The sequence below is a fragment of the Chiloscyllium plagiosum genome, unplaced genomic scaffold (genome assembly GCF_037043375.1).
Source record: "Chiloscyllium plagiosum isolate Xiang-an unplaced genomic scaffold, Cpla_swu_hap1 HiC_scaffold_49, whole genome shotgun sequence".
Taxonomy (NCBI): Eukaryota; Metazoa; Chordata; class Chondrichthyes; order Orectolobiformes; family Hemiscylliidae; genus Chiloscyllium; species Chiloscyllium plagiosum.
In genome coordinates this window covers 23904028-23919151 of record NW_028270187.1, presented here as the reverse complement: position 1 = coordinate 23919151, position 15124 = coordinate 23904028, and the positions used below count along the sequence as shown (strand labels likewise).

Here is a 15124-nt window from a genome sequence, read left to right as displayed (position 1 = left end):
AGTGAAGACTGCGGATGTTGGAGATCAGAGTCGAGAACGTGGTGTTGGAAAAGCACAACAGGTCAGGCAGCATTTGAGCAGCAGGAGAATCGACATTTTAGGAAAAAGTCCTTTATCAGGAATGAGGCTGTGAGCCAAGGAGGTGGAGAGATAAATGGAAGGGGGTGGGCCTGGGGTAAGGTAGCTGAAAGTTCATGAGCTGGATGGAGTTGGGGGTAAAGGTGAAAGGTCGGAGCGGAGGGGAGGGTGGAGTGGATAGGTGGGAAGGAAGATTGACAGGTAGGGCAGGTCATGAGGGCGGTGCCAATTGGAAGGTTGGGGCTGGATTGGGGGTGGGGGATAGTGAGGGGGAGGAGAAATGAGGAAACTGGTGAAACCCACATTGATAGTGTGTGGTTACAATGTCCCAAGGCAGAATGTGAAGCATTCTTTCTCCAGGTGTCGGGTGGTTAGGGTTTAGTGATAGAGGCCCAGGACCTGCATGTCCTCGGCAGAGTGGGAGGGGGAGTTGAGAGGTTTTCAGCCACAGGGTGGTGGGGTTGGTTGGTGCGGGTGTCCCGGAGATTTTCTCTGAAGAGCTCAACAAGTAGGCGACCTGTATCCCCGATGTAAAGGAGACTGCATCGGGAGCAATGGATACAGTAAATGACGTGTGGAAGTGCAGCGAAAGCTCTGATGGATGTGGAAGGCTCCTTTGGGGCATTTGGGAAGTGAGAGGGAGTTCGGGGCACAGGTTTTGCAATTCCTGTGGTGACAGAGGAAGGTGCCAGGAGGGGAGGGTGGGTTGGTGGGGTATGGAGTGTGGACCTGACAAGGGAGTTGCGGAGGGAATGGTTTTTACAGAAAGCAAATAAGGGTGTGGAGGGAAATATATCTCTGGTGCTGGGGTCCATTTGTAGGTGGAAGAAATGGCAGAGGATGGTGAAATGTATCCGGAGGTTGGTGAGATGGAAGGTGAAGATCAGGGGGATTCTGTCCTTGTTTAGCTGTGGGAGCCGGTGGGTTTGTAGAAGATGTCTGTGTTGAGTCGGTCACTGTTGATGGAGATGGAGAGCCCCAGGAAAGGGAGGGAGGGCAATGTCCAAATGAATGTATAGCTGTGGAGCTGGTGTATGGGAGAAGGGATCACATTTTAGATCACTAGAAGCCCTTCTCGGGTAGGAGTGACCTATACAAGAAGGATGGGTTGCACCTGAATTGGAAGGGAATTAGAGGGAGATTGCTGCAGTTGCTTGGCGAGATTTAAAGTAATAAGGTGGGGGTGTGGGACCCAGGGAGATAGTGAGGAAAGAGATCAATCTGAGACTGGTACAGTTGGGAAGAAGAGCAAGTCAAACAGTCAGGGCAGGCAGGAACAAAGCAGAGAACAAGGTAGGACCGATAAATCAAACTGCATTTACATTAATGCAAGGGGCCTAACACGGAAGGCAGATGAACTCAGGACATGGTTAGGAACATGGGACTGGGATATGAGAGCATTTACAGAAACATGGCTCAGGGATGGACAGAACTGGCAGCTTAATGTTCGAGGATACAAATGCTACAAGAAGGATAGAAAAGGAGGCAAGACAGGAGGGGGGGGCGGGAGTGGCGTTTTTCATAAGGGATAGCATTACAGCTGTACTGAGGAAGATATTTCTGGGAATACATCCGGGAAGTCATTTGGGTGGAAGTGAGAAATAAGAAAGAGATTATTCCCTTTTCGGGACTGTACTATGGAGCTCCCCAAAGTCAGCGGGAAATTGAGAAAATAATTTGTAAGGAGATCTCGGTTATCTGTAAGAATAATAGGGTGGTTATGGTAGGGGATTTTAACTTTCTACTGTAGACTGGGACTGCCGTAGTGTTAAGGGTTTAGATAGAGAGGAGAAAGTGAGGTCTGCAGATGCTGGAGATCAGAGCTGAAAATGTGTTGCTGGAAAAGCGCAGCAGGTCAGGCAGCATCCAGGGAACAGGAGAATCGACGTTTTGGGCATAAGCCCTTCTTCTTTAGATAGAGAGGAATTTGTTAAGTGTGTACAAGATTTTCTGATTCAGCATGTGGATGAACCTACAAGAGAAGGTGCAAAACTTGACCCACTCTTAGGAAATAAGGCAGGGCAGGTGAGTGAGGTGTCAGTGGGGGAGCACTTTGGGGCCAGCGACCAGAATTCTATTAGTTTCAAAATAGTGATGGAAAAGGATAGACAGGATCTAACTGTTAACATTCTAAATTGGATAAAGGACAATTTTGGCAGTATTAGGTAAGAACTTTGAAAAGGTGATTGGGTGCAGAGTTTTGCAGGTAAAGGAATGGCTGAAAAATGATGAAGTTTTCAAAAATGAGATACTGAGACAGAGTGTTCCTGTTGGGGTGAAAGGCAAGGCTGGTAGGTGTGGGGAATGCTGGGTGACTATAAAAATTGAGGGTTTGGTCAAGAAAAAGAAGGAAGCATATGTTAGGTATAGACAGAATAGATCGAGTGATTCCTTAGAGTATGAAGGCAGTAGGAGTATACTTAAGAGGGAAATCATGAGGGCAAAAAGGGGGCATGAGATAGCTTTGGCAAATGGAGTTAAGGAGAATCCAAAATGATTCTACAAATACATTAATGATAAAGGGGGAAACTAAGGAGACAGTAGGACCCTTCAAGGATCAGCAAGGCAGCCTCTGTGTCGAACCACAAGAGATGGGGGAGATACAAAAGAAGTATTCGCATCAATGTTTACTGTGGAGAAGGACATGGAAGATATAGAATGTGGGGAAATAGATAGTGACATCTTGAAAAATGTCCAGATTACAGAGCAGGAGGTGCTGTATGTCTTAAAATACATAAAGGTGGGTAAATCCTCATGCTAAGATATTTGTATCATCGATAGTCACAGGTGTGGTGCTGGACGACTGGAGGTTGGCAAACGTGGTGCCACTGTTTAAGAAGGGTGGTAAGGACAAGCTAGGGAACTACAGCCCAGTGAGCCTGACCTCGGCAGTGGGCAAGTTGTTGGAGGGAATCCTGAGGGACAGGATGTACATGTATTTGGAAAGGCAAGGACTGATTCGGGATAGTCAACATGGCTTTGTGCTTGGGAAATCATGTCTTACAAACTTGATTGAGTTTCTTGAATAAGTAACAAAGAGAATTAGTGAGGCAGAGCGATGGACGTGATTTATATGAACCTAAGTAAGGCATTTGACAAAGTTCCTCATGGGAGACTGGTTAGCAAGGTTAGATCTCATGGAATAAAGGAAGAACGAGCCACTTGGATACAGAACTGGCTTGAAGGTAGAAGACAGAGGATGGTGGTGGATGTTTGATCATCGGACTGGAGACCTATGACCAGTGATGTGCCACAAGGATCGGTGCTGGATCCACTGCTATAAGATTTGGGTGTGAGCATAGAGGTATATGGAGTAAGTTTGCAGATGACACCAGCATTGTCAGTGTAATGGACAGCAAAGAAGGTGACCTCAGATTATAACGGGATCTTGATCAGATGGGCCAATGGGCCAAAGGTTGGTAGATGGAGTTTAATTTAGATAAATGCAAGGTGCTGCATTTTGGAAAGGCAAATCAGGGCTGGGCTGACACACTTCATGGTCATGTCCTGGGGAGTGTTGTTGATCAAAGAAACCTTGGAGTTCATAGTTCATAGTTCTGGGAAGTGTAGTCCCAGGAAGACAGCATAGTGAAGAAGGCATTGAGTATGCTTCCCTTTGTTGGTCAGAGCATTGAATATAGGAGTTGGGAGGTCATGTTGCAGCTATACAGGGCAATGGTTAGGCCACTGTTAGAATATTGCATGCAATTCTGGTTTCCCTCCTCAAGGAAGGAAGCTGTGAAACTTGAAAGGGTTCAGAAAAGATATACAAGGAAGTTGCCAGGGTTGGAGGGTTTGAGCGACAAGGAAAGGCTGAAGTAGCTGCAGCTGTTTTTCCTGGAGCGTCGGTGGCTGAGGGGTGACCTTATAGAGGTTTGTAAAATCATGAGGGGCATAGTTCGCGTAAATAAGGTTTTCTTTGTTTAAAGGAAATGTGACATTGATGTTCCAGGTGTGATTCAGTTGGTTAAACCACTCTGCATTAAGCCAAACAGAATTTATTTAAACACTACGGTTGAAACACAAACAAAAGAAAGTGGCATTAAGAATAACTAAACAATTGGAAAACACAACCGACTACTTGATACAGTAACTTACTCATTTCCTGATCCAATGTTGTAACATCTCATAAACACACCTCTTGGCAAAAAGGTAAATTCAAACTCGTATTCTTACAGGCGGAGGGAACAACATCCGGAGAAATGTCCGAGTGCTCAGTTAGGAATCTTTTACTGAAGCTTGCAACCTTCTGATACTCAAAACATCTTGGAATTGCTGCAGCTAGACCAAAACTAGAAGAACCTGAACTGGCCACTCCTTTTCCATTGTTAAACTGCTTTTAAGAAAAGCCTACAGGCACTCGAGACTCTTTGGCACCTCTGCCTTTACAATCCCTCTTCAAAAAAACACAGGCCAAAGTAACCTTTTTAAAGTGACAGCATCCTCACACCACCACACCCCCCACTCCCCCTGCCCCCCTGACACACACTCACACACCACACACACAAACACACACAGAGTCTCTCTCTCTCTCTCTCTCACACACACAGTCTCACTCACTCACTCACACACACACACACACACACACACACATGGTCTTTCCCTCTGCCATGCACAGACATGGTCTTTGTTTGTGCGTCTGTCGGTCTCTCTTTCTCTCTCACACACAGGCATGATTTCTCTCTCTCACATGCACATACACACAGGCATGTGTTTCTCTCTCTCTCTTTCTCTCTCACTCACTCACTCACTCACTCACTCACTCACTCTCACACACACACACACACTCAGGCATAGTGTTTCTCTCTCTCTTATACACACACACATACGGTCTTTCTCTGTCTCTCTCTCTCACACACACAGGCATGGTCTTTTTCTCTCTCTCTCTTTTCACTCACTCTCAAACACACACACTCTTAGGCATAGTGTTTCTCTCTCTCTTACACACACACACACAGATATGTGGTCTTTCTCTCTGTCTCTGTCTCTCTCGATCTCTCGATCTCTCTCACACACACAATGAACTATTATCTTTTATTCATTTTATGGGTTGTGGGTGTCACTGGCTGGCCAGCATTTTATGCCTCTCCCTAGTTGTCCTTGAGAAGGTGGAGGTGAGCTGCCGCCTTGAACTACTGTGGTCCACCTGCTGTGGGTTAACCCCCAATGCCATTAGGGAGGGAATTCCAGGACTTTGACCCAGTGACAGTGATGGAACGGCATTATATTTTCAAGTCAGGATGATGCATGACTTGGAGGGGAACTTGAAGGCCGTGCAGTTCCCACACATCCGCTGCCCTAGTTCTTCTACATGGAAGTGGTTGTGGGTTTGGAAGGTGCTGTCTGAGGATCCTCGATGAATTTATGCAGTGCATCATGTAGATAGTAGCAGCAGTGTGTCCTGAGCATGTGTGGTGGAGAGAGGAGACACTTGTGGATTTGGGCTGCTTTTCCTGGATGGTGTCAAACTTCTTGAGTGTTGATGGGGTTGCACCCATCCAGGCAAGTTGGGAGTATTCCATCACACTTCCAACTTGTACATTGTAGATGGTGGACAGGCTGCAGTATTCCTTGCTGCAGTATTTCTAACTTCTGACCTGCTACTGTAACTACTGTGTTTGTGGTAAGTGCAGTTGAGTTTCTGGTCAATGATAATCCGCAGGATGTTGACATTATGGGATTCAGTGATGGTAACATCATTGAAAGCCAAGGGGCAGTGGTTAGATTGTCTTTTATTTTTGATGGAAACGTTTCTTGCCACTTGTCAGCCCACACCTTGATATTGTCCAGATCTTGTAGCATTTGAACATGGACATCCGAATCTGAGGAGTCGTAATGGTGCTGAACATAGTGCAATCATCGGTGAACATCCCCACTTCTGACCTTGTGATGGAGGGGAAGGGCATTGATGAAGCAGCTGAAGCTGGTCGGGCCGAGGACACTCCCCTGAGGGTCTCCTGCAGAGACGTCCTGGCCCTGAGGTGAATGACCTCCAACAACCACGACCATCTTCCTATGTGTCAGGTATGACTCCAACCATCAGAGAGTTTGCACCCATTGATTCCCGATTTCCGATGGTTCCTTGAAGCCACATTCAATCGAGAGCAGCCTTGATGTCAAGGACTGTCACTCTCACCTTCCCTCAAGCACCCAGCTGTTTTGTCCATATTTGGATCAAGGCTGTAATGAGGTCAGGAGCTGACTGGCCCTGGCAGAACCCAAACTGGGCCTCACTGAGCAGCTTATTGCTGAGCAAGTGCTGCTTTATAGCACTGTTCATGATACTTGCCATCACTTTACTCATGATCGAGAATAGACGGATGGGGCGTTAATTGGCTGGGTGGAATTTGTCCTGTTTTCTTTGTGTGTACAGGACATCCCTGGGCAAGTTTCAGCATTGTTGGTTAGGTACCCGTGTTGTAATTTTACTGCAACATTAATAAGAGACAAAGATTATTTCATTTTAAAACCCTTAGTTTTAATCTATTATTACGCGACAATACACGCAAATTGCATCAACTGTAACCATGCATTACTGCATTCTGTTTCTGTCCATTTACTCCTGCAACCAACTCCCTCCATCTTACATCATCCGAGTTGTGACAACACATCAGCAATTACATTTTCTCATCCTGCCACGTGTATCAGTTTCAAATTGAATGGCTGCAGTAATAGGCTCCATGTAAACCATCTGGAAGTGCAGTCCTTACATTTCTCCAAAAGCTTTAATGGGTTATGATCAGTACAGACAATTGTACAAGACCCATTACTAACAATATAAATGTTGGAACACCAAGCTCAAGGTCTCCTCAATCATGGAATATTCCTGATAAATATTCAGTTTCCTGATGAAATAACCAATGGGGCTTCCTAGCTTCTCATCGTCGTCTTGTAAGAATACAGCACCAACACCCACATCAATGGCCATCTCGTGTAGCTTTGTGTAATTAGGTGTAGCTAACACTGGGGCAGTGGTTAACACAGCTTTCAGGCTGGCAAATGCCTTCTGACATTCTACTGTCCGCTAAAATATCCAGCACTTCTTCAATTAGTCAGTCAGTGGAGCAACCACACTACTACAATTTTGTGCAAACTTCTGGTAAACTTGTTCACTGCCAGGAATCATAGTCCTGCTATCTTTGTCAATGTTATGGTTGGGACCATATGTCCATGCCTGACAACAGGGCCCAGGCACATGACTCGGACTTTGGCGAATTCACACTTAGCAACGTTTATCACCAGCCTGCCTCCCAAAGTCAATTAAATAGTTCCAATAAAGGCTGCAAATGTTCCTTCCCTGTGTGACTAAAAGATCACAAGTTTGTCGATGTACATCATACAATTGGATAGCCCAGGAATGACTTGATTGGTTACCCTTTGAAATGTGGCTGGCACATTTTCCATACCAACTGGCATGACTTTAAGTGAGTAAAGTCCGTTCAGTGTTACAAAAGCTGAAATAGTCTTCACTCCTTCGGATAAAGGTACCTGCCAGTATCCTTTGAGCAAGTACAAATTACAAATCTAAGTTGCTTGTCCTACCTTTTCCAATACAGTCTTCCCAATGTGGAATCGGATATGAATCAGACTCTGCAACCGCATTCACTTTGCCACAGTCTGCACACAACCATGGGTACCATCTGGCTTTGGCACCATTACTATGGCTGAGCTCCAGTTGCTGCAACTCACTTTGATGCTGCTGTTTTTGGAACATCCGTTCAGTCTGTCTTTGAACACATGCTAACTTTCTTTGGCGTAAGTGTGTAAGGATATTGCAGAATTGGAGCCAACTCCCCCTCTCAATTTAATCATTCACAGTTCAAATATGTGGTCGTTGAACTCTGACTCACTAATTTCTCCTTATTTATTTTCAGTGGTCCTCTCAGCTCATGCCCCAAAACTCATTGATGTACAAATGGAATTCCTTTATCTAGTCGTTTGGATTGTCTTGACAATAAGCCCTCGATATGGTCTTCTCTAAGCTCACTAATGGTCTTTAAAGTTTAACGCCACCTTTCGAACACTCCCTTACCATGCTTGTTGGTAAGCAGGTGATAAGCTCCCCATGCTGAAAATGTGTTGCTGGAAAAGCGCAGTAGGTTAGGCAGCATCCAAGGAACAGGAGAATCGACGGTTCAGGCATAAGCCCTTCCTCAGGAATCTTCCTTTTTCCTGAAGAAGGGCTTATGCCCGAAACGTCGATTTCCCCTGTTCCCTGGATGCTGCCTGACCTGCTGCGCTTTTCCAGCCACACGTTTTCAGCTCTGATCTCCAGCATCTGCAGTCCTCACTTTCTCCTCCGATAAGCTACCCCATAACTTCCATGCATACATTTGATGTAAAATGTGCCCCTTGACCTGATTGTATATCTGTGGGTGGTCTGTATCGAGTTAAACATTGGGGTACCTCTTCTACAATCTTTCTAGCAGTGGGATTGCACAAATAGAATGGCCTGTGGATATCAAATGGACGCATCTATCATTGTTAACAAATACTGATAATCACTTTTTGTTTTGTGTCGGGGTCCTACTCAATCAGGTAAGACCCTTGTAAAAGGTTCCTCAAATGCAGGGATGGGCATTAAAGTTGCCGGTTTTATTATTGCCTGAAGTTTTCCGGTTACATGACATGTGTGACATTTCTGGCAATTTTCATCTTCACCTAAATGAAGTCCAGGCCAGTAAAAATGTTTTTGTATTTTGCCGGGAGTTCTTCTCACTCCCACAATGACCCACAGGTGACTGATGTGCTACCTGCCACACTTCCTTTCTATAAGTCTCTGGTAATGAATTTCTCCCACGTTCCCATCTGCCTGAATGTCTCATCAAGACATCATGTTGAAGTTAGTCACATTTGGGAATGCACTCAGATTCTTCTTCTGTCTTTGCTTTTCAATGCAATTGCTTCAGTTTTTCATCTTTCTGTTGTAGCTGAGTTCATTTCTCTGAACTAAAAATATCCATTAGTTCTCCATCTGTTCTTGTTTTGTCTCAGCCATTCAATCAAATGTGGGCTCTGATCATTCTGCTTCAACTTGCTTTTCTGTACTCTTTGATTTCTTCTCCTGTTTCAATTGGTGACTTTATGACCTTGTTACCTCTCCGTTAATGTTTTCCAATTCTTTCATGATTCACATAGCAGTGATGATCATTGTATTTTATTTAGAACATGAGATAATCCATCCACAAGGATGTTGAATTATTGCCCTCTATTAGAATGATGACGAAGTTATTGATTTTCACTGCCCAATTCCAAGAGCAGACCTTGTCCCAACAATAGTCTTCACTCCTGACCGAGAAGTCGGTGTTTTGGGCAGGAAACTCCATGAAAGGCTTATGCCCGAAACGTTGACTCTCCTACTCCTTGGATATACTGCCTGACCTGCTGTGGTTTTCCAGCGCCACACTTTTTGTCTCTGATCTGCAGTCCTCACCTTCTCCTTTTCCCTCGGATGTCTGGTCTGGTCTGAAGTAAGCTGAGGGGTACAGATGCACTTGCAAGGAGTTTTGTGGTCCTGGAACATGCAGAGGGAGGAGTGAAAAGGCTGTTGTATGGAGACTTGCAGGGGTTGTTGGGTTTAATTGAGATGTGGGTGAGGGTATCCCAGTTGGAATGCTGAGATTTGGAAGTGACTTGACAAATTCTTGAATTCTGTGTCCTCTCAAATGGAGAGTTCCTAAATCATCTAACAAGTGTGTCTTGGACATGTCAACAGAATGGAAGCATGTGACGTGTGAATTTACTTCCTGCATGGTGAGATTCCTACAGCCAGGCAGCTAGTGATGGACCAAAGGGTCCGCTTCAGGAATGCTGAAGAATGGTATGACAGCCCTGAACATCGACTATACATGGAGAGAGTCCCTATTGGCTGAGAGAAATGAATGGGAAGATTTCCATTGGTTTGACATGAGCTATCAGGGTGACCAGACATCACCTTAGACGCTAAAACTAAAGGCATAAAGTGACACTCTGTAAGTGTTAGTGAGAAACTGGTGATAAAAGCTATCTGTTATGAATTAGTATCTTCGTCAAGCAGCAAAGTTACATTGCATAGAGGCACGCAATCTGAAATACATCAGAGCACCTTCCAGCAACTGGAGCATGCTGGTGGCCTCTGACAAAGAAAGTAGTTTCAAGGAAATATGATGTGCTTCAAAATGCCACGGACACAGAAATGTACATCCGCGCGCGCGCATTACACACACTCATACTCACATTCACACACACACACACAGACAGACACATAGCCATGGATATGCACAGACATACACACACACGCGCACACACACAGACACACACACAAATACACATGCACACACACACACAAATACAGACACACAAATACAGACACACACAAGCACTCACAGAACAAAATGACATCCTGTGTTAAGAATGAACAAAGCTGCCCCTCAACCATCACACCTTGAATCTTGGGAGGAGCTGTGTCATTGAAATTTGAGAGGTTACGTCTCCACATTATTTTTCGGGTGGGGTGATGAGTGATATTTTGAGGTAAACGGGAAAGCACTAATGTCCACGGTTTTCTCAGGGCAATATCCTCATGAACATTGAAGATAGGAGCAGGAGAAGGCCACTCAGCCCTTTGAGCCTGCTCTGCCATTCATCATCATCCAGCTCAATAGCCTCGTCCTGTTTACTCCCCATGACCTTTGGTCCTATTTGCTCTAAATGCTACATGTAGCCGCGTCTTCAATACATTCAATGCTTTGGCATTAACAAGTTCCTGTGGTAATGAATTCCACAGGCTCATCACTCTTTAGGTGAAGAAATGTCTCCTCATCTCCATCCTACATGATCCACCCCGAATCCTCAGTCTGTGTCCCCTGATTCTGGACACACTCACCATCAGGAGCATCCTCCCTGTATCTACCCTGTCTCGTCCTGTTAGAATGAGATCCCCTCCCATTCGTTTAAACTCCAGCGAAAACAATCCTAAGCTAGACAGCCTGTCCTCATATGTTCGTTCCACCATCCTCGGAATCAGTCAGGTAAACCTTCGCTGTACTCCCTCCAGAGAAAGAGCATCCTTCCTCGGAAAAGGAGACCAAAACTGCACACAGTGTTTGAGGTGTGGCCTCACCAAGGCCCTGTACAACTATAACAACGTATCCCTGCTCCTGTACTCGAAACATCTCTCAATGAAGGTCAATATAACATTTTCCTTCTTTACTGCCTGCGGCACCTGCATACGTACCTTCTGCGACTGGTGCACAAGGACATGTGGGCCCTGCAGCACACTCCCCTCTCCCAATTTGCAGCCAGTCAGGTAGTAATCCACCACCTTCCTTTTGTTTCCAAAGTGAATAACCTGACATTTATCTAAAATAAACTGCATCTGCCATTGATTGGCCCGCTCACAATCTGTCCAGATCATGCCATAGGGTCTCTGCATCCTCGTCACAGTTCACCCTCCCACCCAACTTGGTATCATCTGCAAACCTTGAGATGTTACATTTTATTCCTTCATCCAAATCATTAATATATATTGTTAATAGCTGGAGTCCCTGTGGCACCCCACTAGTTACTGTCTGCCTATTTGACACGGGCCCCTTCAGCCCTCCCCTGTTCCTTCTCTGCCAACCAGTTTTCTATTTATCTCAGTACACTTACCACAATCCCATGTGTTTTAATCCTGTACAGTGACCTCTTAAATGGGGCATTGTCAAATGCTTTCTGCAAGTACAAATATACCATATTGACCAGTTCCCCTTTGTCAACTCTGATAGTTACATCTTCACAGAATTCCAATAGATTTGTCAAGCATGATTTCCCCTCCATAACTCCATGCTGACTCTGTTTGATTTTGCCACGGCTTTCTCAATGCTCTGTCATAAAGGGTAAAGGATTTGAGAATTTTCCCCACTACTGATCTGAAGCTTACTGGTCTCGAATTCCCTTTCTCTGTATCTCTCTTTCTAAGTGTTGGAGTGGCAGTAACTGCCCTCCAATCTACAGGGACTGCACCAAAATCTAAAGGATCCTGACAAACAAAGCATCCACTATTTCTAGAACCACTTCCTTAAGTGCTCTGGGATGCAGATTTATCAGGCCCTGAGGATTTATCAGGTTCAATCCCCTCAATTTCCCAGCACCATTTCTCTACTAATATTGACCTCCCTCAGTTCTTCCCTCTCACTAAATCTTGCATTCTCCAGGATTTCTGGTACTTGATTTGTATCTTCGAGTCAGAGAGTCCGAAAGCACAGAGACATGTCGTTTGGCCCAAAGTGGTCCATACTGACCAAATTGTCCACCCATGCTAACCCCATTTCCCTGCATTTGGTCCACATCCTATCCATGTATTTGTCAAAATGCCTTTAAATGTTGTTAACGTACCCACCTCAACTACTTCCGCTGGCAGCTCATTGCATACACGTGCCAGCCTCTGTGTAAACAAATTGCCCCTCAGGTTCCCTTTTGTACTTTTCCCCGCTAACCTTAAACTAATGCCATCTAATCCTCGATTCCCCAACCCTGGCAAAAAAGACTGAGTGTATGCCTCTCATAATTTTGTACAGTTCTGTAAGGTCCCCTCTCAGTCTCCTAGACTGCCAAGAAAAGAAGTTCTTGCTTGTTCAGCCTCTCCTTATAACTCAGACCATTGAGTGCGAGCAACATCCTTATAAATTTCTTCTGCACTCTTTCCAGTTTAATAACATCCTTCCTTGAGCAAGGTGACCAATACTGAACACATGCTCCAACTGCAGCCTGACCAACCTCCTGTACAACTGTCCTTTTTTGTGAAGACAGAACTAAAGTATGTATTCAGTTGCTCAGCTGTTCCTTTGTCCTTTGTCATACATTTCCCCATTTCTATCTGTAGGGACCTACATTTGTCTTCACCAATCTCTTTCTCTTCACGTACTGTAGAACCTTGTAGTGTCAGTCTTCATGTTCCCTGCAGCTTACTTCCTTTTTACTTTGTTTTCCCCATCTTAATCAATCCCTTGGTCCTTCTTTGCTGAATTCGAAACTGCTTTCAAACATCAGACCTATTATTCTTCTTGGCCAATCTCTATGCTTCTTCCTTCAATTGGATACTGTCTAATTTCCTTTATAAGCCATGGATTGGCCCTGTTACCCATTTTGCTTTTGTACCAGACAGGAATAAATAGTTGTTGCAGTTCCCCCATGATTTCATTGAATATTTGCCAATGCCTACCTACTGTCGCACCTTTAAGCAACTTCCACTAATCTATCAACGCCAACTCATGCCTTATATACCTTCATAGTTTCCTTTATTAAAATTCAGCACCCTAATATCCAAATCAGCTGGCTCACTCTCCATCCTGATAAAAAAAGCTGTATCATGTCATGGTCGCTCTTCCCCAAGGAGTCACACGCCGCTAGATTGGCAATGATTCCCTTCTCATTACACAGTACCCAGTCTCAGATGGCCTGCTCTCTAGTTGGTTCATCCACATGTTGGTTAAGAAAACCATCCCATATGTAGGCCAGGAATTCCCCCAAGTAGACATTGTGGCTAATCTGATTTGTCCAATCTGGATGCAGATTAAAATCACCCATGATCACAGATGTCTCCATATCATTAGCTTGGCTAATTTCCTGTTTAAGGAGAAAGTGAGGACAGCAGATGCTGGAGATCAGAGTTGAAAATGTGTTGCTGGAAAAGCGCAGTAGGTCAGGCAGCATCCAAGGAGCAGGAGAATCGATGTTTCGGGCGTGAGACCTTCTTCAGGAATGCGGAAAGTGTGTCCAGCAGGCTAAGATAAAAGGTAGGGAGGAGGGACTTGGGGAGGGTCGTTGGAAATGCGATGGGTGAAAGGAGGTCAAGGTGAGGGTGATAGGCCGGGGTGGGGGTGGGGGGCGGAGAGGTGAGGAAGAAGATTGCAGGTTAGGAAGGCGGTGCTGATTTTGAGGGTTGGGACTGAGAAAAGGTGGGGGGAGGGGAAATGCGGAAACTGGAGAAATCTGAGTTCATCCCTTGTGGTTTGAGGGTTCCTAGGCGGAAGATGAGGCGCTCTTCCTCCAGCCGTCGTGTTGCTATGGTCTGCTAATGGAGGAGTCCAAGGACCTGCATGTCCTTGGTGGAGTGGGAGGGGAGTTGAAGTGTTGAGCCACGGGGTGGTTGGGTTGGTTGGTCCGGGTGTCCCAAAGGTGTTCTCTGAAACGTCCCGCAAGTAGGCGGACTGTCTCCCCAATATAGAGGAGGCCACATCGGGTGCAGCGGATGCAGTAAATGGTGTGTGTGGAGGTGCAGGTGAATTTGTGGAAGAATCCCTTGGGGCCTTGGAGGGAAGTGAGCGGGGAGGTGTGGGCTCAAGTTTTGCATTTCTTGCGGTTGCAGGGGAAGGTGCCAGGAGTGGAGGTTGGGTTGGTGGGGGGTGTGGACCTGACGAGGGAGTCTCAGAGGGAGTGGTCTTTTCGGAACGCTGATAGGGGAGGGGAGGGGAGGGAAATATATCCCTGGTGGTGGGGTGGGGTCCGTTTGGAGGTGGCGGAAATGACGACGGATGATACGATGTATATGGAGATTGGTGGAGTGGTAGGTGAGGGCCAGTGGGGTTCTGTCCTGGTGGCGATTGGAGGGGCGGGGCTCAAGGGCGGAGGAGCGGGAAGTGGAGGAGATGCGGTGGAGGGCATCGTCGAATTTCCTGTTTAATACTATTCCAACATGACCACTGCAGTCTGGGCGTCTCTGTATGACACCCACTAATGTTTTTGTCCTTTGGTATTTCATAGCTCCACCCACACAGACTCCACATTGTCGAAGCTAATGTCCTAAAAAGAGATGAGCAAAAATACATGACCAGGAATTGAGATATTTCTGCTCAAATATTGATCTTGGTTTGATGCTAATTAGCCTTGTCAACTTTCAGTGAATTGCTTCGTAAAATCTGGGACCGCCAGCAGAAGGCGGTGAGCTAGAACATTTGTGGAATTGTTTTCTCAGTAAATGAACATAGATACATTTTGTTGAGATTTTCACAGTAGATGACAGTGCTTCTCTAGCAGTTGGAAGTGAGGGCTGATAGTAGACCCTTCACCCAACACCTTCACTCAC

The 15124-nt window shown here is 45.6% G+C and overlaps 3 long non-coding RNA genes across 5 annotated transcripts in view; 1 reads left to right on the top strand and 2 right to left on the bottom strand.

The window, feature by feature from the left end:
• Window positions 1-15124, bottom strand: part of LOC148135658 (uncharacterized) — an 830866-nt gene that overhangs the window by 198534 nt on the left and 617208 nt on the right. The window lies entirely within an intron of this gene.
• The window catches only part of LOC148135664 (uncharacterized), a 73374-nt gene that overhangs the window by 46740 nt on the left and 11510 nt on the right, over window positions 1-15124 (bottom strand). Inside the window, exon 1 of one of the 2 annotated variants that reach the window (XR_015755011.1) lies at window positions 4177-5223. The exons of the other annotated variant lie outside the window; for it this stretch is intronic. This is a non-coding gene — a long non-coding RNA (uncharacterized LOC148135664). Of the gene's footprint in view, window positions 1-4176; window positions 5224-15124 lie in introns of those variants that run through there. 2 annotated transcript variants of the gene reach the window in all.
• Window positions 5483-8115, top strand: LOC148135665 (uncharacterized). Its single transcript, XR_015755014.1, has 3 exons — window positions 5483-6102; window positions 7635-7833; window positions 7953-8115. It is a non-coding gene; the product is annotated as an uncharacterized LOC148135665 (long non-coding RNA).